We start from the raw sequence: 26,064 nt of genomic DNA, 5'->3' as shown, positions 1-26,064 counted from the left end.
AAGCAATGTATTCTGAGGTACAGAGGTGCTCAGTTACTTCAGGCAGTCTGGAAAGGAGCAAATCCTTGCTAGGCCATTAGACCAGTGCAAGATGAGTGCAACTGGGGTAGGAGCTGTGCACCTCAACCAATGATATCATCAGCCTGGAAGACGATACTTATCCCCCAGTATTCCAAAGGTATGTCTAATTCACTCATCTACCTAATCATTCTTTCATTCATTCACTCAACAAATATGGGGGCAGGGTAGCTGTGGCAAAAAAAGTGAAAGATTTTGACTGAATAAGCAGGTTCTTGTTTCCATATGTTTCAGTGTGAGCATCATACATGTATTTGCTTTCTCGTTCATTGTCCCACAAATCTCTGTGGAGTAGGTTTTATTTTTCAGAAGAGGAAGCTGAGGCTCATTGAGAGTATGTGACTTGCCCAAGGTCACATGGCTAGTGTCAGACTCCTGTGTCTGAGTTCTTACCCACCACGGATTTTGAATGATGCCTTTTTATATTCACAAAGGACATCAGTCCCTTCTTTCCTTGTTTATGTCACTAGAAAATTGCATCATATCAGAGGAGTATTATCAGTTAGAGAGTGGGCTCTCTCAGATCTCAAACTCTTCAGGAGTAAGTTAATAGTCCTCTGTGTCCCAGGTGCTAACACAATGTCTGTCATATGAGTCATCAAGGAATATATTTGAGTGAATGAATATATTAGGAGTAACTATACTTCTTCTGCCTTTAACACAAGGTTATGAGGAACCAATGAGATTTACACACATGAAAATTTGTGTCAGCTAAATGCTATGTGGTGTCAAGGTATCAACACCAATCACTCTCAGGTTTAACATGTTAGCTCACATGGGTTTATGATTGCTTTCCTTCAGAACAGATGGCTGACACACGAGAGGCCAGAAAGTTAGAGCTGAGGTTGCTTCAGGAGGAAGAAGGAATAAAGGGAAGGATGTGGCTCACGCAATTGGGCTCCCGTCTACCATATAGGAGGTCCAGGGATCCATTCCTCGGGTCTCGTGCTGAAGTCAAGCTGGTTCGTGTGGTGAGCTGGCACGAGCAGAGTGCTGGCCAATGTAGGAGAGCAGGCCCACAAGGAGAGCTGATGCAAGCAAAAGAGACACGGAGGAGAGACAATAAAAGATGCAGCAGGACAGGGAGCTGAGGTGGTACAAGAGATTGAGCAACCCTCTCCCATTCTGCACAGTCACAGGATTGGTTCCCAGTGCCGCCTAAAGAGAAGACAAGTAGACACAGAAGAACACACACCCAGTGCACACAGAAAGCTGATAGTGAATGCAAAAACAATGGGGGAGGGGAGAAATAAATACATAAATCTTAAAAAAAGAAAAGAAGAAGGAGTAAAGTCTGGGGTTCTCACACTGGACTCCTGATATACACCAGCTTGTCCACTCAAAAGTTTGGCAATAAAATAGAAAAATGATATTTATGCTGTTCTTAAGGAAAACTAAGTGAATAGGTGAACTATCTCCATTTTAAGCTTCATTCCTACACAAATGGTTCTTGCTGCCTTCTATCTGCCTACCAGAAGATAACATCAAATGTACTTAGGCCTAAAAACTTGTTTTTCTTAAAAAAATCCTTTTATTTACAAAAGTGGCTGCTGTTTACTGTGAAAAATGCAAACAATGTTAAAGATGTGACGCACAGATCATACCTCAATCCCAGGCTCACTGCTCGGGAGCCATGGTTTACAATTTGGTGTGTCCTCTTCTTTTTCCTTTGCCCTTCCCTTAGAGAGTGGCATGGCTGGGAGCTGCGGAGGAGGTGGGGCCAAGCAGATGGCAGGGAGCCAAGGGAGTGGCTAGTGTGCTTAGGAAATTGGCTATGCACAGCCACTGGGCAAATAAATCAATGTATTGAGGACAATGGGGGTCAGGATTCTCACTGTTGGAGAAGGAAATTAAAAATAAGGAAAGGGGGAAGACTACAGAGAAATCTGATGTATTGAGTTGGAACTGGAAATATTAATGTGCAGTCATGGCTTTAAAAATAAACATATGTATAAGATACACACACACATAGATGTAGATATAAGTGTATACGTGTAAGCACACAAGCCTTCTGTAGGCTGAATCTGCCCAGTGTTTCCTCATGTTGAGACTTAGGTCAGGCCTTCTTGGCAGGGATCCCATAGAAACGGAGCTCGGCTTTTCTCCGCGCATCTCATCAGGAGGTGCATGATGTTACCTGTGCCCCCACTGCTGATGCTAACCTTGATCACCTGGTCAAAGGGGTGCCTGCCAGGTGGTTTCACCCTACACTGACTAGTTTTCCTTTTGTCATTGAGAACTATTTCGTGAGGAGCAACTCCTTGGTGTCCAGTGTTCACTCCCTGATGGTGGTCAAATTGGTGGCATCTATTGTGAGAGAGCACTTTCCCTTCCCCAATTCGTATCAGTATGGGCCCAGGAATTTCTGGAATCAGCATAGCCCAGACACAGTGAGAATTTCCTCTTCCTCTTCCTCTTCCTTCCTCCCTCCCTGTTGGAACATCATTTCTGCAACTTAAATAGTTCAGAAAAAGAATAATGAAAATGGGACAATTCATAGAAAAGGGTGATGGAGCAAATGTGATTAAATAGTAGAGAGAAGTGGAGGCAGGAGCTCTTTGTTATTATTCTTTCACCTTTTCTACAACATTTATGTGAAAATGGATTTCTAAAAACTTGCATTGCAGTCAATTTGTGTCTATGCTTACGTGCACACATATGTGAATTTATGCATATGTACAGGTGTCTTTTTGAATACACATGTATAAATGGGGCTGGAATCGTCTATTATGGACTTGCTTCCCTCCGGTCCCCGCCCCCCGCCGGGGGATGGCAGGTGCAGTCAAGTTCGGGAACCAGTGCCCTTAGCCAAGGCTCCTGGTAATCACCACTGGAGCTAGTTAAAAAGGGGCTCCTGCCTTTAACCCTGGCGGCCCAATTCTCCCTGAGCGCGGCCTCTCCTCTGCCCAGCAGGGCAGGGGCTGTGGGGGGCAGGCCCGGCCTCGCGCTCAGCCATGGACGCTGCGCCTGAGCCGTCAGGGCCCAGCCCGGCGCCGCCGCCTTCCTGGACGCCCCGGAGGCCGAGGTGCTGCAGGACGTGCTGCGGGAGCAGTTCGGGCTGCTGCCCAGCTGGCTGCCATCTGCCGGCTCAGGCGTCTGCCCTCGGGCGACTACTCGGCGACCCAGGACGTGCAGTTGGTGCTGGAGCAGCGGCGCGGGGCCAAGGCCAAGGAGCGCGGGCGTCCAGGGCCGTCGCTGCTCCGCCGCCTCCGACCCCTTCCCGCGGGCGGGCGGGCCCTGCCCTCTCAGCCTACCCAGGCGGCCTCGCTCCCTGCGGCTTCAGACCTCTGAGGTCCGCCTCGTGCGCCTGGTTGGCGGGGGAGAGACGGTGGCTTTGGTGCCCTTACCATAGCCGGCTGCTTTTTGTGCGCCCCGCGTGTGACCTCCTCACTGCCTGCGCTTGGGCAGGAACCGGGTCGCGGAGGGGGCAGCGGAGGCTCCCGACAGCTGCAAAAATGTATCCACCGATAGGTGCTTTTAAAGAGCTCATTAGTGCACGTATGTTGAGCCTCAGTTTCCCTGCCCTGTGGGCTAGTCCAGTGCTCAGGTCGCAAAGGACGCCCCCTTCCACCTTTTCCTCCGATTTCGGTCTCCAGGCAAATCCTGGGTGGTGTCCATGGGGAGCCAGTTCCTCTAGGGCCTGTGTCCTCCAGGGGCAAGGTCATCAGAGTTCCAGGACTTTAGAGCTGGGAAAGAGGGTGGTGAGGTGTCACGCTCCAGAGAAATGAGGTGCTGGTAGCCCAGAGCCTCTGGCCTGTCTGACAAAAAAAAAAAAAAAGAGGTACCTCAAGCTACGTTTCAAGTGTGATCAACTACAGATTCTTTGGCCACGACAGCATTAGCTCAGCTAGAAAAGTTTGAAGGGTTGGTGGCACAGTGCCTGAGTAGACAAGGGTGTGTCCATTTTAGTCATCAGTACCATTTATTGATGACTTTCTAAGTGTGTGATGCTTGGTATTTTTACGTGTCCATTACATTGTTCACCAAAAAAAGCTACAGGGTTGGTGTCCTCCACTTTGCAGATAAACAACCTGAGGCTGAGTGATTAAACACACTACAGGCTTTATAAGGTAGTGAGTGGGGGAAGGGGTTTTCCATCTGGGTGTAGTTGACTTGGAGTTTTTAACAAAGACTTCCTAGTGCTTCTCTACCACAGTGCAGTGGGTGCCCTCTCCAGTGGGTGGGGGACGGTCAAGGGACGATGTAGACGTACCCCCTGGCTCAGCCACAGAGCTGAGTTTTGCTGCTTCTTTTGCCCTGAAAGTCTCTGCCAGTGGAACTACTGCTCTTCAGAATATGCCTGCTTAGATTTGCCAGCCAGATAAAAGGGCTGTAGACATGAGCTTCACAAGCCCGTTCCATGGTTTGAGCTGTCCCCAGCCCGCTGCCATTTCTCTGAGGCCCTCCCTGGCAGGCCAGAGCTCAGCTTGTTGCTCTTCTGGCCTGAAGAATAAAACCCTGGAGCACACACCCCAGTCCCCAGACCCTTTCCCTTGGGGATGACACCCTGGTAAGAGGAAGGGGGTGAAGTGTAAACTTGATGGATCTCTTTTTAAATTGCAGCTGCTCACCTCAGGGTCCTGAGGCTCGATCTCCACCCTTAGTAGGTTTCCCTGCACGCAGTTTACTCTGAAGCTAGAGCTGCAGGCCCGGCCCATCTCACAACAGGGGCGGCATTCTGACCCTTGCACTGGGAGGCTCTAGGACTGACACTCTGAGATGAAAGCTTTTTATCGGGATCCAGAGACCGTGTTCTGGTGTGTGAAGGGGGTGGCAGCCCCACAGAGTGTGAGCTTGCTGTGGGCAGGACCCGTGAAGCAGCTTTGCTCCTGTTTGTTTGTTTCCTCCATCCTTCCTTCCGACAGGCTTGCAGAACTCCTCTTCTGTGGGTCCCCCCGCCCCCGCCATCCTCCTCCATTTCTGGGTGCTGTGCTCCCAGCTGGACTACCCGCCTGTGTGATGCCACAATGCCCCAGGTGCCCCTCTCGTCTCAGGTGCTCCTTTTTCTTCTCCAGAATCCCTGTGTGAGAAGCATGGCCGTTGTTCTCACCCACAGGACAGACAGGGAGACTGAGGGGGCAGGAGCACGGAGCACACGCTCGTCCTGGACACTGGCTTCTCCCACAGGGACGGGCCCCACCACGGGCGGTGGTTTCTGTGGCCCCAAGATGAGGAGGAGAGTTGAGGCCACACTGGTGTTGGCGGTGGTGGCCGTGCTCTCCCCCCTTGTGGCTCTCCTTGTGGTTGAGCCCCTTGCGCATCCGAACCGCAATGGCTCTTCCTCCTCATCCTGCATAAAGCCCTCTAGGGACCCCGAATGCATCCAGAGGGTCCCTCCACCTCCACCCCAGGTCTGGGCCAGATGCTTCCTGGGAGCAGACAGAGGCCACCATCCAAGGGGGGAGGCTCCTCTCCAGAACCAAAGCTCATGAGGGAAGACCCTGAGAGGGGCTTGCAGCCAACTCCCCCTTCTGGAATCCAACCGCTAGGGGGTGTGTGCACCCTGTCCCCAGGCCCCAGGTGAGAGGTGGTGTTGACCCAGGAGTGGGGTCTTTCAGTTCAACAACCTCGGGCAGATCCCTCATTCCAGGAGTTTCAGTTCCACCTGGGAGACACCACCTGGCCGCCACATGTGGAACCAGACAGTGAGGAGCCACAGTGGAGGGAGGGAGGGCGGGAAGAGAGCCAGTGTCGGGAGGCCCAGAACCCAGGACAAGCCTCTCCCCTGCCATCCTCAGGCCCCTCAATGGGTCTGACCTCTTGAGAGGAGGGCATCATCTTTTTTTTTCAGTGTAGGTATATTGAGTGTAATGTACATCACAAAGTGCACATCAAGTGCACAATCTAATATGTTTTTATACGTGTACACCCATGAAACCATCACCACAATCAAGATGCTGAACACATTCACCACCTGCCCTACCCGCACCATAGTTTGTAACCCTTTCTAATCCCTCTGCTCCGTTTTCTATCCTCCCCAGGCAACTACGGCTCTACTTTCTGTCTCTGTGGATTAGTTTGCATTTTCTCCTCATAGATATATAAGGGATCGACTAGACATACTTTTTTTCTCCTCTGGCTTCTTCCACTCAGCATAACTATCCTGAGTTTCACCCATGCCGTGGCGTGCACAGTAGTTCATTCCTTTTTATTGCTGATCAGTGATCCATTTAATGGCTACGCCACGACTTACCCACTTAGCTGTTGACGGAATTTGGGATGTTTCCAGTTTTTGATTTCAAATAAAGCTGCTGTGGACATTCATCTATAAGTCCTTTTATGGAATTAGCTTTATTTTATCCTGGGTAAATGTGTAGGAGTGGAATGGTTGGGTCATAGAATATGTGCATGTTTAACTTTTTAAGAAACTGCCAAGTTGCAAAGTGGTTGTAGGAGGTATAGTCCCACCCACGGAGATGAGAGTTCCTTCTCCTTCACATCCTTTTCAACACTTGGGGTGATGGGTCTTTTTCATTTCAGCCAGGCTAATAAGTAGGTACATAGTGATATCTCATAGTGGTTTTAGTTTGCATTTCTCTAATTACTAATGGTTTTGGCATTTTATCTCATGTAGTGAATTCTTTTTTTGATGAAATATCTGTTCAAACTCTTGTCTCATTACAAAATGGGTTTGTCATCTTGTTGAATATTGAGAATTCTTTATGTATTCTAGATACAAGTCCTTTATCAAATGTGTGATTTGCAAATATCTTCTCTCAGTCTCCTTGCCTTACCCAAGGTCATGAACATATTCTGCCATTTTCTTCCAGAAATTTTAAAGTTTAGGTCAATGATTCATTTTCAGTAAGTGTTTGTGTAAAGGTGTGAGGTGTGGAGTGAAGTTCACTTTTTTAAAAAAAGATTTACTTATTTTATTTATTTATTCCTCCCTCCACCCCCCCCCCCCTCATTTTCTGGTCTCTGTCCATTCACTGCATGATCTTCTGTGACTGCTTCTATCCTTATCAGTGATACTGGGAATCTGTGTTTTTTTTGTTGTGTCATCTTCTTGTGTCAGCTCTCTGCCGGTGTAGTGCCACTCCGTGGCAGGCTGTACTTTCTTTCCTGCTCAGTGGCTCTCCTTACGGGGTGTACTCGTTGTGTATGGGGCTCCCCTACATGGCATGGCACTCTTGACGCGTATCAGCACTGCACATGTACCAGCTCCACATGGGTCAAGGAGGCCCAGGGTTTGAACCACGGACCTCCCATGTGGTAGGTGGACACCCTATCTGTTGGGTCAAGTCCACGTCCCTGAAGTTCATTTTTATTGTTTGGATATTACTATTCAATTGTTCCAGTGCCACCTGTTGAAAGGATTATCCTTTCTCCACTGAATTGCCTTTGCCTCTTTGTTGAAGATCAACCTATACTTCCTGTTCTGTTCTTCTCACACCTCCAAAGGCCAGGTGGTCTCCCACTTACCCTAGCCAGGGCTTGAGGAATAGGGCAGGGGTCCTGAGGGAGTATGGAACCAGGCAGTGACCATGGATGTGTGAAATTAAGTCCTTGCTCATGAGGAGAGCCACGGGTGATGGCAAGACCAGGGGCAGTGGCAGGTGGGCTTGCTGGGAAGGAACCTGTAGAGGAAAGGGCTGCAGTTTTCTTGAATGGCCCTGGTGGCCAAGATCTCTCACTCAGGGCCCTCATATTCCCAAATTGCTCTGAAGGGACTCTTGTCCTCTGTTTTCTGTAGGGTTGCCCAGCCCTTTCACAGGCGATTTCAGCTCAGAGGCCCCGGGTGACCTGAAGGTGGGGCACACCTGCATCATAGCACTGTGGATTGAACAGGGACCTTCTGCCAGGAGCACCCATTTTGTTCCTATTGTTCCCCCGCCCCCAAATTTGTAATCAGAAAATTTGTTTGTGGTCTACATGGTTTTCAGGAGTAACAATGATAGGTCAAGAGGCTCAATGGTTGTTGTACAAATATAGCTCAGGACTAAAAATGGGCCTTACTCATATCTTCTTTTTCTCCATGACCCTTCTGATGGTGAAATTTCTGTGGAATTAAACTTCAACAGCTCTAAGTTATATAATGAGTTATTTTCAAGTTCAGTTACAACGACAAAAGAATCCAAGTCTCACCAGCATGACTTTTGATGTGTGTGGGTGTAAATAGTTTACAGTAAGCAAGAATTCCAATCCTTTGGATTTATTAGTTCATGTGTGATGGCTATTTAGGTCTTTGGCTATTGCTTGGTCCAGGGTCAGGGAGGCCAGAGGCCACTGGGGGTGCTCGCAGGGCAGTGGTGTAGGCAACTCCCACGGAAATCTTTAGAACACGCTGGTTGATCTCTAGGCTTCCCCATGAAATGGGCCTCTTTGGCCGACCTCTGCATTTCCTCCCCTGCAGATTCCTACCATTTTGGCATGGTAGCCAAGAGACAGGAAGCTCTCCAGCTGTTTAAAGAGCATTCTAGCACCTGGGCTGTGACAATGCAGATGCTGAAGTACAAGGTGGACAATGTCTGTTCTCAGATCCAGATGCTCAGCGGCCACCTGGAAAACACCAGTGCTGACATCCGATGGTCAAAGGAGTTCTAGAAGATGCTGGCACCTGCCATATCCAGACCCAGATGTTAAGGAATTCCTTGGAGGGGGCTGATGCTGAGATCCAGGGCCTAAATAGATCTCTGGAGAATGCAGACACATTGAATTCCCAGGCCCAAGATTTCTTGCAAAGCAATTCAGAAAACACCAGGGTTGCGCTCCACATGTGAACCCAAGGCCTAGAAAATGCCAACGCTGAAATTCAGACACTAAAGCAGGTTTACACTTGGCAAATATGAGTTTACAGAAGGCCAGTGCTCAGACCCACCTTTTGAAAGGCAATCTGGGGAGTGTCAGTGTTTTAAGGACCCAGCACCAGGTTTTAAGCAGCAGTTTGGATGGACCCAATGCTGAGATCCAGAGGCTCTAAGGAGGTCTGCGAAATGCAAGTGCTTTCAATTCCCAAACCCAGCCCTGTATAAAAGGCAGTGTAGACAACAGCATTTTTGAGATCCAGTTATGAAGAGGTCACTTGGACAGGGCTGGTGAAGTGATTCAGTTGTTAAAAAGATATTTGGAAACTGCCATTACCCAGACCCAAATGGCAAAGGGCAGGATGGAGGAGACAAAAGTTGAACTCCAAGGAATAAGAGCAGTATTGGAAAATGCCAGGGGAGAGCTAGAGACCCTAACACAAGGAATGAAGGGTGCTGCCTTAAATTTCCTGACCCACATGTGAGAAAACAGACTGCAGGAGGCACAGGCTGAGATCCAGAGGCTACAAGTTAATGTGAGTAATACCAACTCACTAAGCGTGAAAATCCAGGAGCAGCAGAGCAGCCTGGAGACCCTCCGTGCAGCCTTTGCTTCACAGGTGCAGCTACAAAGGAACCAAAGTAAGTGGTAGGGAGGGTCCACCCTGGGGAGGGCAGAGTTGTCCGGATGTTTCTGCCCCTTTAGCCTCAAGCATGTGTCCCCTCTGGGAAAGAGCAACGGTGGTGGAGAGAGGACAAATCCAATAACATGGCTCATTTGTGCCCAGGCGGTAGTGCAGAAGACATGAGAAGCTATGTCCCTGCTCTCAGGTGGCTTATAATCTCTCCACAAAATATCTCCTTTTGCAAACCAGATCTTTGTGATGAAGGTGTGTGGTAATGGCAGAGTGTACTTGTGGGGCCAGACAACCTGTTTGTGACTTCCAGCTATCATAAACCGTGTGAACCTGAACAAGTTGCTTACCTTCTCTGAGTTTCACTTACACAATGGGGGCAATAGGATTTGCTTCACAGGGAGGATCAAATGAATCAACACAGGTAACGCACGTAAGCTAGTAGGCAGCATTCGAGCATGTGTCTGAGAAAACTTTCATGAACATCTCCCATGTGTCAGGGGTTAAAGATGAATAAGACATGATGCCTGCTCTTGAGAAGGTTACAAGATGCAAGATGGAGACAGACCTGTAAGCAAAGTCATATAGATTGGTGGAAGAGGTGTTAAGTTAGAAGCAAGTACTGGGAACTGAGGGGGGGGGGGTGGTAGCAAAAAGAAGGGGGAGAAGGGACCTTTTGTGGAAGGGGGGAAGGAAATCTATTTATCATCTTTCTACCTAATCATCTATGTAATCTATCTATGCAAATTTAAAAAAGCAAAACCTTTACTGCATGAACTCACTCTGACATTTTATATTCTATAAAAAAAGAGCAAAGCTTGTCAAAACTGATCAACCAAATTTATGACCCAGTAATGGGTCAGTGATTACAGTTTGAAAAACCCTGGGCTAGAGGGGTGGCCAGGGCTGGAGAGACACGGGCTAGATGGGAAGGCCTCTGAGTGAGCTTGCCTTTCATCCTCCAGAAAATGAGGAGCCACTGAAGCGGTTTTAAGGAGAACCCTGAGGTTCTGACTTGGGTGGACAAATGGAGGGGTCCCCAACTGAGGAATAAAGGAGGAAGAGGAGGGGCAAGATTTGGACATGCTGGCTGTGGTGCTTTGGGGACATCCATGTGGACGTCACCTGCAGGCTGTCTGGAGTTGAGGAGAGAGGCCAGGGCTGCAGATGTAGGCTTGGCTGCCCCAGGTATGTGGGTTCTGGTTGCAGTGGTCAGAGTCAGGGGTTTGCATGAGACAAAACACAGAAGAGGGCTGAGGGTGGGGTCAGGAATCAACCTTCAGGAGGCAAGAAGGGAAAGGCTTGTGTGTAAACCAACTGAGGACAGGAGAATTGGGAGATGTGCATGTGGGAAAGCCAAAAGAGGAGGGAATTTCAAGATGGGAGTGGCACATGCCAGAGAGGCCATGTAAAATAAGAACCGAAAAGCATCCACTGAGGCTGGGCAATTATTAACTCATTGGAATGAAGTTTTGGTGGAAGCAGATCATGGTTGTTGGGCATGAATTGATCAGGTGTGAGTCTGTCAAGGAACGTAGCTGAGAGGGAAGGAGAGATGGGGGAGGAGTAAAAAACAAATCTATTCTATTACAACATCTATCTATTAATTACAGACAGTGTGGCAAATATTGAAAAATTGCAAGATCAGAATACAACCATCAGTATTGCCATGAAAATTTGCCTGCTTTCCATTGGAACCCCTTGCTAATATTTGGTGAACTTGAGAGAGTTTCTAGATTCAAACAGGCTTCACCTGAGGTTTAAGGAAGGGGAACAGCAAAGAGATGGAGGTTGAAGCTAGGGGAGGAGAGAGGGAGGAGAGTGAAATGCACGATGAGTGATTGGCCTTGAAGAGGGTTGGGATGGTACTTGAATCTCTGAGGCTGGGAGGGGAGCAGGTGTGGAAGTCGGTGTCCACCCTACTGTGCAGATGTGGGAACGCGAGACTGCGAGAGCTGCTGTTAACCACATCTGTTTCTGGGTGGCATAGGAGGTCACTTGCTAAGGAGAAGGATGCCTGTAGGGAGCTGGGGGAGAGAAGGGATGGTTTGGAGAAGCTGCTGGAGAGATGGGGGCTGACAAATGAGGACTTGGCAGGCAGTGCCGAGCCCCTGCTCTTTGCCTCTGTTTCCAGTCAAGTCTAAGGAATCACTGGCCATGCAGACCAGTGCCTGGAAGTCTTTCCTCCTTCCTGCCTCTCTTCAAGCCCCACTGCTGCCCTCCTGCTTTAGTATGGACTGAGAGGTGCTCCTTCCTGGCTGTGCATTGGAGTCACCCAAGTACATGCCTGGGACTCATGTACAGAAATCCAATTGATTTTAGTCTGGGATGTAACCTGAGCACCAGGAAGTTTTAAAACATGGGCAGTCAGGGCGCAGTATCATTACTTTAACTTTTCCTTAAAGGGCCAAATAGTAAAATTGAGACCTGTGGGCCACAGTCTCTGTAATGGCTCCTCAGTGCTGTCCTCTTGCTCTGCTGAAGCAGCCAAAGAGAAGGTGTAAATGAATGGGCGTGGCTGCTCCAGTGACACTATTTATAAAAAGAGGCTGCTGGTGGGCCATAATTGGGTCGGGTTCGGATGACTGGTTCTGAAGCCTCAGAGAGCATAAGAATCACACGTGGCCTTGTTAAATACAGACTGTGCAGAAACAATTTCAGAAAAAGCAGGTCTGCACTGGGCCTGAGAAGGGGCATTTCTGCCAAGTTCCCAGGAGGCGCGATGCTGCTGGTCCAGGGAACACACTTTGAGAACGCCTGGTCCACGCTGCCTGTCTCTTCCTGAGATCTTTATAGTTGTGTTCTAATGGATGTTTCTGGCCCAAGCAGGATGGTCTTTGTTTCCTGTTGAGCCTTCACGTTACACCACGTTGAAATATTTACAGTACAAACCTGAGCTATTGGGTAAATCCCTTCAGGTCCTCCCATTGCTCACGTGGAAAAATCCAAATTCCTTGTTATGTGCATAAGATGTAGTGCTGGAAGCCTCTCCAGGCTCCTCTCCCACCCCTTGCATGGGGGCCACACCCCAGGTTTTGCACAGATCAGCTTAAGCCATGCCTTTTCATGTCTGCCTGCCTTTGCACCTGCTATTTCCCCTGTCTGGAAGGCTTTTCTTGGACCTGATCACCTGGCAAATCTTCCTCGGTTTTTTAAAATTTTTTTAAAGTGGTTTTCTGATTAAAATTTAAAAAAAAATTTTAGAGCAGTTGTAGGTTTACAGGAAAATCCTGCAGGAAGTACAGAGCTTTGCCCATGATTAACGTTTTCCCTCAGTGGGTACATTTGTTACAATCAATGAGCCAATATTATTATAATTATATGATTAACCATACTCCATAGTTTAGAGTAGGGTTCACTCTTTGTATTGTACAGTTCTTGTTTTTGTAAAAATTTTTTATTTTGGTAACATGTATATAACATAAAATCTCCCATTTTAACACTTTCTGTATATACTTTTACAATACTGTGCAACCATCATCATCTTTTCTGGCTGGAAGCTTTCCTTGGCCCCAAACGGAAACTCTCTACCAATTAAGTATTAATTCCCTATCCCCACCCCCTCAGTTTTTTTTTTAACGACTCATCTCAAGGAACATCTCATCCTGGATTCCCTTGCTAAGGCTTCCACCCCCAGCCCAGGTGACAGAGATGACACCCTCTTTCATGCCTCTATTCTAATCTGCATGTGGCGTTTAATTAGTGCATCTTCCATCCCCTTCTTATATCTGTCTCATTTCACAAGACTGTAAATTCCTTGAGGGCATGAATCGTGTCTTATTGGTCTTTTTATAGCAGTCTCCAGCTCATAGAAGCTAAGGAATGTTGAACAATGAATGTATGAATGTTGAAGATATGAATGAAGAAATGAGTGTTGTGGCTCCATTTCAATAGCTGCAGTAGAGATGATACTAAAGAGCAGGATGTGGTGACAGAGAGGGAGGAAAGAGCTGAGACTTGGGGCTCCTGGTGACAGGATGAGCTCTTAGTGTGTGACACCTGTGAGGGCAGGTGAGCAGGTGATGAGGAAGTCCTGGGATAGTCCTGGGTGTGGGCAGCCAGAGTGGATGGAGATCAAGTCAAGGAAGTAAGGGAGACTCTGGATGCATGGACAACTTCCTCAAGAGATGGTGGGAATTGAGGTGGAAAGGACTGTAAGGTGGCAGCAGTGAGATGGGAAATAAAGTCACAGAAAGCACATGTCTCAGCAGAGAGTTTTTCTGGGTAGCAGAGCTGAGTGTCCCAGGAGTACTGAGCCAGGCGTCTTGACCTTCTGCTCCCTGGCATATAGGGTAGTGGGACAGGGGCGTGGTCTCAGCAGCACTTGCCCCTGGGGAACTGAGCCTCAAGGACATGTGCCTCAGTGGCCAGCTGCTGGTGGGTTCAGGGAGGCCAGCTCTGGGACATCCACCACCAGACACTGCTGCCCTCTCTTCCCACCTCTGCTCCAGCTGTTCCTGCAAGGCTGGAAGGTCTTCAGGGGGAGATTGTATTACTTTTCTAATGTGAAGAAAACTTGGAACCAGGCTGAGCCGTTCTGTGTGTCCCAAGGAGCTCACCTGGCATTGGTGTCCTCTGAGGAAGAGCAGGTCAGAGCTGGGGGCTTGGGGTGGTTCTGACAGGGTTGGTGTGTGACAAGGGCCTTTGGTGCTTTGACCTTCCTCCTCTAGGGGAGGCACAGCCCATAACCTTCATGTCTCCTGTCAGGCAGGGAACAATATTGAATTCCTCTGAGCATCTTGCACTGGAGGTGGAAACCTGGACAACAAACCCCACTGTCCTCAATGAGTGGGTAGATTCCTGGAGGTGGACAGATGCCAGCAGCAGGGCAGGCAGAGGTGGGTGGCGGGGCGGCACCCTGAGAGTGTGAGGGAGCATGCTTTTCCCTCAGCCCCTCAGGTCCCTTTGGGCTTCCTCTCCAGTCATCAGTCTTGATTTTTTTTTTTATCCCCCCCTTGAGGCTTGCTTGCTATCTGCTTTCTGTGTCCATTCGCTGTATGCTTTTCTTTGTTTTTACTTGCCTTGCTTTTTGCTGTGTCACCTTGCTGAGTTGGCTCTCTGTAGCACTTGCAGGCCAGTGGCTCTCTGTGATGTGTGGGTGAGCCTGCCTTCACAAGGAGGCCCCAGGACACGAACCCAGGGCCTCCCATATGGTAGATGGAAGCTCAACTGAATGAGTTACAGGTGCTTCCCCAATCTTTGTAGCCCAAGTCACAGGGTGCTGTGAAAAAAATAACCTGTATTAAGTTTATGTGCAATTATTTCTAAGTTTATTTCAATAGCATAGCTGCAACACATAGCTTTTCCTTTGATATTGCTACAAGTAGCCATTTTAATCTGTATCCACCACAATTTAAAATAACTATTCTGGATTAAGTTGCTTCAGATAAATTTATTTTCATTCCTAAGTACATTTTACATATTTCTCAAATGCTGCTTCATCCTTTGTTGAACAAGTTCTGAAGGTTTACTCAGTGTCTTCTTGATCACCAACCACCTGGGTAATAAGATTTGTTGACAAGTCCTGGATTTTCTGCAACAACTTCATAAATTTCTGTTGCTTCTCCTGATAGAGGAGAATAGAGTTCACTAGTAGCTTTTGCACTTTCCGAAGCACCCATCTCATCTCGTTTGTTCAGTTTTGTCCCAACTTTGAGAAGACTAGAGAAAACAACATATCCCAAAGCTTCCTGTGCAAAACAGCTGAGTCCCGCGTTCCAGCACTGTTTTCTGCTGTTATCTGTTCATGCTTGCCTGGGAATTTCTGCACTGAGAGCAGAGTGGGCCAGTGTGCAGCGTCTGGGTGGCATTGCCCCCCCACAACCTCTGGTCCACAGGGTGCAGATCAATCTCTATTTTAATGTCAGTCAATCCCATGACCATGGAGGGCACGCAAGCAGGAGACCCAGGTTTCCTGGGAAGGCCAGGCACTCACATTCGATTTGAGGATCACCAAGGCCATCGAGGCCCAGAGTGGCCATCTGGTGGGGGTCAGCGTCAGGATGTGTCAAGGTTATTAACAAAAGACCTCACTAGCTCTGGTCATTTCGGTTGACATGACCGCCCAGCACACAGGGCGCTCCTGAGACTGTTGTGTGGATGTGAAAAAGGCCGTGCTGCTTTGTGAAGCATCCTGAAGCTCTGGCCACATGTTGTCCCAGGATAGCACACCTAGTATCCAGGGCTGGGACTAGGTAGGGACAGTCACGTGATGGGAAGCTGGGCCTCCCCAAGGGGCCCTGGCTGCTGCTTAGACCCTGGACACACCAGGGAAGGTGCAGGGAGGGGTCCAGCTCTGCAGGGACGTGCGAGTTCTGGGGTGGAAGTTGAAAGACCCCTACCCTCTCCTTTCCCCAACTTGCCACCTCACAGACACCCTCCCCATCCTTGGATCATCAGTGACTCAGGATGTCCTCAGCAGACCCAGGCCTGCAGGCATCGCAGCTCTGTCCCTGTTCTGGGGCTGCAAGGGGACTGGGGAGCCGCGTCACTTTAGCTCCATGTGCCACAGCAGGGACAAGGACCACTGCCTGTGTCTAGCTGAATAATATCCCTCTGTTTCCAGGTTTTTGAGCAAGGAGCAGCTGGACAACTGGCAGCACAGGAATGGGCCCATGGAGGACTGTGTCCATCCTCAGCAGACATGGAATGACATATACTGTGATGCCACCTACCAGTGGGTCTGCAAGAAATCCATGGGCCACGATGTGGCCTGAGGGCAGAGCAGAGCCGAGGGGTCCCTCCTGACGGCCAGCTCTGGGTCTCCTCCATGCTGCCTGCGAGCCTCTGGCCTCTGCTTGCTCTCTGGGGCTTCCACTTGGCCTCCTGGGTGTCCTGCCTTGAACTGTTGTTTAACCCTTTGGAGGCAGGATAGATAGGGACCTAAGGAGGAAGGGTAGAAAAACCTAATAAGCCTGGCAAGAGAAACTGAGGCATTGGCCTGCTGGCTAGCATGAATGTGCTGAGCACGGGGGCAAATTAGGAAGGGGCAGCTAACAAGCACACACCCTGCAGCTTACAGCACACAGCACACACCCAGCGGCTCTGTGATCAGGAGGCAGCCTCATTACATGGCGGAAAAGAGGGTCAGGGCCAGAGGGGCAGCACCCCCACCCCACCCATTTTCAGGTTACCTCATGCCTTGTGGACAGTGAACAAAGGCCAATCACTGGTGGTCAGCACAGCCTGCAGAGCTCGGGGACAGGAGCCAGAAGCCAATCACCACCGACCTGCATCCCCAAACGCAGCTCCTAACCCGCTAAGGGAATCGGATCACCCAGGAGAGTTTCCCTGGTGTGTCTCAAGTATGCCAATCAGGGCACACCTGGAGTCCTGTACCCCCATATATCAGGGGACCCCAGGGCAGAACTTTGCATTTACCCCCCTTGCCTGTATCCCTGCAGGTTCACTTTCCTTCTCTTGCTTCACCCCAATAAATTCTTTGCTTGCCTGATTAATTTGTGGCTTGACCTTGAATTCTTTCTTGAGAAGAAGCTGAGAATGTCGGTACTGGCTCTGATAACATTTTCAAGACGTTGACCCCACATAAGCAGGGGGACCAATGGTGTGCCCTGGTGTGCTCCTCAGTGTCACCTCCACAACCAGCACAGGCTGTCACACAGCAGGTCCTCAGTCAACACTTGATGAGTGAATGAAAGCCCTTTGGGTGTTCCTCATAACACCCCTCCCCCCACTCTCCTGCCCTCAGGGTGTGTCTGTCCTGCAATAAGCACACTTTGATTTTTTATTTCAAGGCTTTGCAGCTAGTTAGTGCATTGAAAAACAGCAGAGGATTTTCAATAGGGAATTTGTAAGGGTTCCAAATCCCCAGGAAGTCCTAGGCATTGCTCTGGTTCCCTGGATTTCCTTTGTGTGCATAGGTGGCTGGGGCTGGATTTTACTAGCTCTTTTGCCAGTTCCAAAGACCTTTTTTTCTATTCTTTGGACTTGCCTCATCTCTATCAGAGCCTTATCTTTGGCTTCAGCCTCTTCCCCCTTCTAGGGACTCTGCTGTCTGCCAGCTCAGCAAGACATACTACATAGCCTGTGCATAAATTCAAACTTATTTTATACCCAAATGTGTCTAGAAAGCCAGTTGAGAAGTATAAACTCTGTAGGCTTTGGATACTCAGGGCGGATGCCAGCCTAATGTGTCAAGCCCACCTGGAACGTGGGGGATATTAGTTAACTCAAGCTGACCTGGAGGAAATAATCTAATACTCAGATAAGACACTTAAAGAAACTAAGAAAGAGTCCTGTTGCATACAAGCACTGTTTGACTCCCCACTCTTATAGCCTCAGCATAAAAGGGAAACAAAAATTCTATTCAGGGCTCCATTTTTATCAGGACAAGAGTCCGCCGAGTCTGGCCAGTCGAAACAAACGATCTTCCTTCTCAGAATTTTCATGTCCTGGCCATGGATACCGCCTACACCCGACTTCTCTCTGCTGCTACAATACAATGAGGATTTCTAGAACATTCTTTGCTGGGTCTGAGGTCTACCATTCTGTGAATGCACAGGGAACCCTATGCAGATTTTTGGAGCTCTGCCTCTGCAAAGTTCCTCCTCTGTATTCTCTGGCCCCAACTTCCACTGCTCTCAGTCTCCTGAAGCTCCCATCCCACTTGGCCCTTGCCTCAGCTCAGCGAGACTGTCATGCCCCATTTGGAAACCCCCTTCTCACAGGACCTCATCCAAAAAGAGCCTCCAGGAAGAAACCCAGGACGTTGTAGGGCTTCCTGGTCACAGTTTTGCTTTCCCTGCTTGATGTGGGCTGTGGGTGGGAGGCTGTTCATCTCTTCATAGATAACCTAAGCTGTGTGTGTCCTGATTGTGGGTGTGGGACAGTGAGAAGCTGCAGCCTTGCCCTTGGTAACCATGACAACAACTCCAGTTGGGGAGGTAATTTACCATTGCAAACTCTATATGCATACCAGTCAGTCCAGGAAGACTCTGATGGTGGTGATGCCGAAGCTTAAGGGGACTTGGACTTGCCCTTGAATGGGAAACATAATATAGCCTCTACATAAATTCAAAATTATCTAATTCTGTATCCAAGTGTGCCTAGTCTCTAGAAATCCAGTTAAGTGATATAGACTCTATAGGCTGTGAATGTTCAGAAAGGATGTAAGACTAAATGTGTTTTAAAATTTGCATCCAGAGGGAATGTAGGAGAGATGCTAATTCAAGCTCACCTGAAATGTGGGAGATATGATAATTCAAAACCTATCTGGTACTCAGGCAAACACTTAACTAACAAAGAAGGTCATTTTCTTTCATAAAAGCACCATTTGACTCCCACCCTGTATAAAAGGAACTTGAAAATCTTGTTCAGGGCTTGGGTATGAAACAGAAATTTCCCGAATCTGGCAGGCCTTCAATAAATCATTTTTCCTTCTCAAAATCATTCCTGAGTCCTCGCCTTTTCTCTACGCAAATAATTGAACCTCTCTTAACTTCAACAACAGGGGAAGAAGGGAAGTCAGAGAATGAGGAGGGTGGGGGTGGGGGTGATGTCCCAGGAATACATGGGGCAGTGTAGGGGGAGTCTGATCAGCTGGATCAAAGTCGAGGTTTTGGGGGGATTTGTGGGGCAGAAAGGAGGAAGAAGAAAGCTTTTGAAGAGTCTTTTGGTGTAAAAGAAGAACAGGATACAAGATGAGAGAAGGCCTGAGCGTAAGGAATCTTGCATGTCTGCCACTGGTCTGGATAAAGTTCTTTAAGTTTTGGAGAACTTGGGAATTAAAATGTGTTGATTTTTATTGTCCAATTGGTATTGTTGTAGAAGTTGAGAGGGTCATGTATTTGCATATAGAAACACCAGGACTCAGGAATAATTTTTGGGAAGGAAAAATGATTATTTATAACCACCCAGGCTCAGAGATTCTCATTCCAAAATCTGAGCCTGAACAGGGTTTTGGAGTTACTTCCATACAGAGGAAGGGCCAATGGTTCTTTGTCTCAGTGCTCAATAGGCTTGAATTAGCATATATCTTTCACATCCCAGGTAAGCTTTTAGCATGGACTTTATACATTCCAGATAAGATTTTAGCATATTTGGTTTGCATTCCCCCTGAATATTTAAAGTTTATAGAGTTAGCATTGCTAAACTGTTTCTCTGGGCCTGGAGTTGTATCATAGTTACCAAGGGCAGGGCTGCAGTTCTTACTGTCCCAAATGCTCAGCTCAGAAAACATACCGCTCAGGTGATCTACGAAAATATGAACAGCCCCCACCCAGAGCCTACATCAGTATTGCGGCCACACAGAGGTCGAATAGAAAATGAGATTTTTAGGTCTGATGTCTCCTTTCAGGTACAGAGTTTTAAGTTTATGAAGGAGACAGCCGAGAGGTGTGGTTTTGGGGGGGCTGAACTTGAATTCCTCATTTTAGGTGGCCTGGGTGAGACTAGGGATCTCTAGAATGGGGGAGATTCTGAGAGAGACAGGTGTCCCCGAGAATCAGTCAGATATCTACAAGGAAATGGGAAACCACTCTTGCAGCCAGACATCCCTGGAGCCAAGGGGTTTCTTCCCACAAGGACGCAGGCATACCGCCTGGCATGGCCCTTGGGGAATGGTGAGGATCCTGACCTACCGCTAGGTTTTCCCAGTGGGTTGTCCTGGGCAAGGAGAAAGGAGAGAGAGAGAGACAGCAGGATCCTCTGGTGGAGAAATCCGTAACTCACCCAGCCGAGATTCAGTGTCCGCTGTTGGATGGGCATTCAGCCGTGGAGGAGGGGAGACCCCTCACCAGTCAATCAGTTTCAACAGGACCCCAGTCCCGGGCTTTCAGCACCATATGCTGGAGAAAAATGGTGTTCACTGGGACACGGAGACTGACTGAGCATAAGCAAAGAATTTATTGAGATGCTCTCCCAACAGAGGGGGTCTGAAGAACAGACTTCAGTCCCCCCACCAGCATGGTGGGGTCTGAAGAGAGACCTCAGCCCCCTCGTGGAAGGTGCAGATGTGAATTTAAACAGCACATCAGTAGGCGGGGAAATGTTAGTTCAGGGGGAGGGGGTTAGGGTCCGAGTACAGCCTTGCGTCAATAAAGGGCTGTAAGAGTGAGTTCTTGTGTATGGCTTGGGGTGGTGGGCTAGGAAGTAGGGTTTTCTTGGAATGCAGGAGAGTTTGGTGGCCTGGAAGGGAGGAAGGTCCTTCTCTGCTCCATTCTCACAGTGATATGGCTCATTCTTGGGAGGGATGCTGTCTTTCACATGTAGGCAGCTTGCTCAGTCAGTCGGAATGGAGCCACAGCCTGATGACCTGGTAATCATGGCAAATGTCTAACACCATGATTGTTCTTTTCTGGAATTTACTCCTCTTACTTTTTTCTTGTTGTTGTTGTGTTGGTAAAGCTTTCAGAACAATGTTGCCTGGAAGCAACATTGTTCCTTACATTAATGTGACTATTTCTAATTTTGCACTATTGCTTGTTGATTTTGGATAATTACCGTTTATAAAGTAAAGGAAATTCCCTTCAGTTCCAAATCAACAAGAGGTATTTTTAAAATTACGATTGAATGTTGAATTTCACCAAACAGTTTTTCAATGTCTATCAAAATAATCAACATAATCTTTATCCTTTATTCTCTTAACATAGTGAATCACATTAAAAATTTACTCCTGATGAATTAACTTTGCATTTCTTGAATAGCAACCTATTTGGTTATAGTATACTATTTTCTTACTATGTTGCTGGATTTGACTTCCTGATAGTTTATTCCTTGTTTTCTTATTTCTTTTCATTTATTCCTATGAGATGCATTTATTGATTTCTTGGCCTGTATTTCTTTTCTTTGTTTCAGGGTTTTCTTGCTTTGCATCATTAGAAGCCAGTATTCAATAACATGTCCTACATTTTTAGAAGTTACTGAGATTTTGTTTGTAGTTAGTGTATGTTCATTTTCTAAAATTGCTCCTTAGGCTAAATATTTATTAGATTAGGATTGTAATTTTTATTATTCAAATAGTCTACAATAAAACTTATGTTTTGTCTACTCAACCTGTGGATTTTTCTGATTTTTTTTTACTCTCCTAGTATGATGATCATTTTGCCACTTTCTCCTTCTATTTCTAATAGCTTTTGCTGTATATATTTCAGTGTTACTATTGAATATGTAAAGATTTATAGCCACTAAAACTAAAGAATTCTTTATTTTTTTTTAGGAGGTACCAGGAATTGAACCCAGAACCTCGTACATGGGAAGCACGGGCTCAACCACTGAGCTACATCTACACTCAGGAATAATACTTTCTACGCACTATTCACTCATTCAAGGAATATTTATTGTACCCCTACTATGTAGCAAACGCTCTTCTAGGTTTCAGGGATTCATCAGTGAAGCAAACAGATAAAAAGCCCCACCCCCGATGAAGCCCTTGTTTCCTAAGGAGGTGAGATAGTGAGCAGCTCAAGTCCCTCCTCAGAGCTGCAGGAAGGAGTCCTGTGGAGGTAGAAATCTGGGGGTGTGACAGTCTGAAGGAGCAGGCAGCTGTTCATCATTAATCCAGCCCCCTTAGCCAGGGGCTTTCCAAAGATACCAGGAGAGGTGGTGGACAGAGGCAGGCCGGCCTGAGGGGACACCAGCCCCACCCCCAACCTGCTAAGGCCCAGGGCCACTTCTCGGGCCTGGACTGGCCCCTTCCCTCCTCTGAAGAACGCTGAAAATTCCCCAAGAGAATGTCAGAAAGGCATAATTAAGTTCTCTGTAGACTGACTGGAGCCATTTGAGGACACAGTGACCTCTCAGGTGGCCTGGAAGGAAGTCGTCCATTTGTCCTGTGGAATGCCTGCTCTGCCCTGCCTCCTCTGTGGGAAGCCTGCACAGCTGTCACCCTTCATGACTCTGGATTCCTGGGATGGATAATGGACACCACCCTGATGTACACAGCCTTTTTTCCCAGACCTATGTTTTTCAGTCTTTCTGGGAGTGATGACCCAGCCTGCAGGTTGGGGTCCTACACATTGTGATTTAGGGGAGAGCCCGACACTCACGTGGGGGAAGGAAGGCATAGACTTTATAGCTGGCAAGAAATGGCCTCTCGGGCCTGGTTTTCTAGGCCTGGGAAGCACTTTGTAAGGAAAGAAAGTAAGCACACTCTAGAGAAATATATAACAGCATTTTGAGGATGAGGAAAATCATTATCTTAGAGGAAAATCTGCACATGCTTATAGTCAGCCACTTTGAGTACTTCTACCAACTAATGCCCCAGCTCTCCGGTGCTCTAAAATTCTTACAGCACTGATACCCACCCTTGGACCTGAGCAAATTCCAGGCAGTCAAGGTAAGTGGCACACATATCTTTTTTGTAGGTCTTTGTATTGCACTCACTTAAAACAGCCAAGTGGCTCTATCTCTACTGCCAGCAATTCTTGCTGTAGTTCAAAGCCAAGCAACCCCAGAGAACCTACTCCATGGCAAGTCCCAGGCCCCAATGAGAATCACAGAAGCCTGAGGAGGCCTGGGATGGTCTTGGGGTGTGAGGGCCCATGTGATTTAGGACAGAGGAGGGTCCTGCCAGCTGCGTCTCACAGGAGACCATGCCAGCCTCCTTCTGCAGGACAAGGCCCCAAGCATCAGCATGTCCACAGAAAGGCTGTGTCTCTTAGCTCCCCCCTCTCCATCCCAAAGCAAACTGTACCCCACTAACTTGAATCTGCCCCCAAAGCGCTGTTTTTGTTGCAATCTTGCCCTTTTTAGATCTGACAAGCCTTTCCCAATCCTAGTTGTGTAGGTTCCGGGGCTGGGATGCCAGGCCCTTTTCAAGGTGGCTCTATTTCTTCTATGGGGGTATTGGAACTGAGCCCTGCACCTCAGGGTCTCCTTAACCAGCTCTGATGTCCTCTAGGATTTCCCAATACAGTAGATGAGCTTCTGGGCTTTCTACTTGGCTGATTAGCCATCATTACCATTGTGCTGTTGATGTGGGCTATGGGTGGAAGGCTCTTTGTCTCTTCAGAGATAACTAAGTTGTTTGACTTGTGGGTGTGGAACGGTAAGAGGCTGCAGTCCTGCCCTTAGGGACAGTGGCAGCAGCTCCAGTCCCAGGAAATGTTTAACAATGCAAGGGCTATAAACTTTAAGTATTTAGGGGAAATGCAAAAAGTAAATATGCTAAAAGCTTATCTAGAATATCTGGAGTCCATGCTAAAAGCTTACCTAAGATGTGGAAGAGATATATGCTAATCGAAGCCTATTGAGAACTGAAACTGAAACAAAGGGACCGTTTGGCCTTTCCTCTCTGTATAAAAGACGTTTGAAAATCTTGTTCGGGGCTTGGGATTCAAACAGAAGTTCCCGAGTCCGGCTGGCTGTCAATAAACCATTTTTCCTTCTCAAAATCATTCCTGAGTCCTGGCCTCTCTATACTCAAATAATTGAACTTCTCTTAAATTCTACAACACAGTCACTTACAATATGGTGGGATTTCTGTGAGCAGGGGAGGTGGATGGTTGTGGACCCAGGCTCTGTGGTTGATCTGTTCATCTCCAGTCCCAGCTTTGTCTCTTACTGGCTGGGAAAGCCAGTCATTTGACCTGCCTACCTCAGTTTTCTCTTCTGTGTAATGGGGATAACCATAGTTCCTCCCTCATGGGGCTGTTGCAAAGATTAAGAAAGTTAATTTATATGATGTGTCTGTAACAGAGCCTGGCACATGCATCCCCTGAGTAAATGTTAGCTGCTTTCATTCCATGACTTAATTGACTCTGCTACGATTCTCTGAGGAAAGTTCTATTAGAACCCCATTTTACAGATGGGAAGCTGAGGCCAAGAATCTGGATGATTTCCTCAAAGGGCGTATGAACCCCTGTGCTGCAAACGCTCTTTCACCTCTGACCGCGAAGTGTTCTGCCCTTCGCCTGTAGCCCCCAGACCCTGCTTAAGCATCTGCTTTTCTTCTAGGCCATGCAGGCGCCAGGCTGTTATTGGCCCCCTGCCCCTCCCCAGGGTAACCAGGTAGCTTTCTGCATCCTGGCAGGGCTCGAGGCCTACTGGCTGCTGCAGCAACAGGAAGGTCTTGACCTGAGGGTCTCTGTGGGGACTGAGCTTTTCTCGGTTTCCTGGGACGGTGGCCTATGGGAGCGCCTGCAAGTCTGCTGTTCTTCTCTGGTCTTTGCCGAGAGGCATGTTTGACCTCAGGTTGACTCTGCTGGTGCCACCGAGACAATAACCCTGGCTCATCCCATGGGGGCGGGGTGGGAGGGGCCCAGAGGGAGGTGAAATATGGAGCCTGGCAAGCAGGACCGCCTGCAGGGCTGGGGGGACCAGGAATGTGGGGCTGGGGGAGCGGTCTTGGGGGGAGACCCCTCACACCTCCTGGGAAAAGAACCGCAGTGGAGGCACAGACCTGAGTTCTAGACCTAGATAGGTATTCCGGACAATTTTTTTTTTTTATATTTATATAAATCTTGTTCCCTCATCATCTTTTGGTGTGTCACTTTGCTGCACAGGGCACTCATCTCACACTGGTCTAATGGCCTAACAGTTTTTCAAAGCCTAAGGTAAACAGAAATACAAAACCAAATCACCAAAATCCAATTTCTCCAAATCCAGGTGTTCAGTTCCCCAATTGTTCAAAGCTTCTGCTTCTCTCACCTGATGGAAACCTCTACCCAGAGCACGAGTCCTCCTTCCACGGCAGAGACTGGGGAGGCATGAGGAGTGCTGGTTATTTGTTCCTGAGTAAGGAGAGCAGCCCTGACCTTCCTTTAGATGTCCACAGGCCTGTCTGGGAAGAGAAATAATGGCGATTACCACATTTTTTACTGCCTACCATGTGCCAAGTCCCAGCGTATCTCAACCCTGAAGACGCAGGGCCTTACTTCTTGCTGCCTGCATAACTCTCCCTTCCTTAGCTTTAAATGGAAAAAAAATGTATAATTGAAAGTGCCTACTAGGGGCACTCTGTTTAAAATAGCACCTGCTTCAAGGTCTTCTCACTTCCCTCTCAGGTAGCTAGGAAGACAGAGGAAAAGACAAAGCTGGCAGCAGCAGTGGAAACTCACACAGGAGTGACTCCATTGCTGGAGAAGTTCTACCCCTACCTACCATACCCCAGGAGCAGGCCTGAGAAGCATGATGTGGAACAAGTGGACACCCTGCTTTTTGGAACAGAGCAACTCTGTCCAATCAGAAATAGGTAAAAGTTTGGGCCTCATCTTCCCACCCTTGGCCCCTTTGCTCTGAGACCTGGCACCTGCACCATCAGCCAGCTAGGCAGCCCTTCCTTCTCTGCAGTGGCTCCGTACATGGAGATAGCTGTGTGGTCCCATCCTTATCCCAAGGCCTGAATCTAGCAAGCTGGTATTGAACTGGACAGCAAGGAATTTACAACTTAGGGACCAAAATGGCAGTACTTAAGGATGGCATTAGTCTGAACCCAAAAGGAAGGGCTGAAAGCAGGAGCAAATCCAAGGAAAGCAATGTATTCTGAGGTGCAGAGGTGCTCAGTAACTTCAGGCACCTGGAAAGGAGAAAATCCTTGCTAGGCCATTAGATCAGTGCGAGATGAGTGCAACTGGGGTAGGAGCTGTGTACCTCAACCAAGTGATATCGTTATCCTGGAAGGCGATACTTATCCCCCAGTGTTCCAA

General features: G+C 48.1%; 1 pseudogene; it reads left to right on the top strand.

Moving 5' to 3' along the window:
* LOC101418586 (factor in the germline alpha-like) overlaps positions 1-26,064 on the top strand; it is a 41,507-nt pseudogene that overhangs the window by 1,527 nt on the left and 13,916 nt on the right.

Source organism: Dasypus novemcinctus, chromosome 17 (genome assembly GCF_030445035.2).
Source record: "Dasypus novemcinctus isolate mDasNov1 chromosome 17, mDasNov1.1.hap2, whole genome shotgun sequence".
Taxonomy (NCBI): Eukaryota; Metazoa; Chordata; class Mammalia; order Cingulata; family Dasypodidae; genus Dasypus; species Dasypus novemcinctus.
The sequence above is the reverse complement of the archived record's forward strand: the minus strand, read 5'-3'. Positions and strand labels throughout refer to the sequence as shown.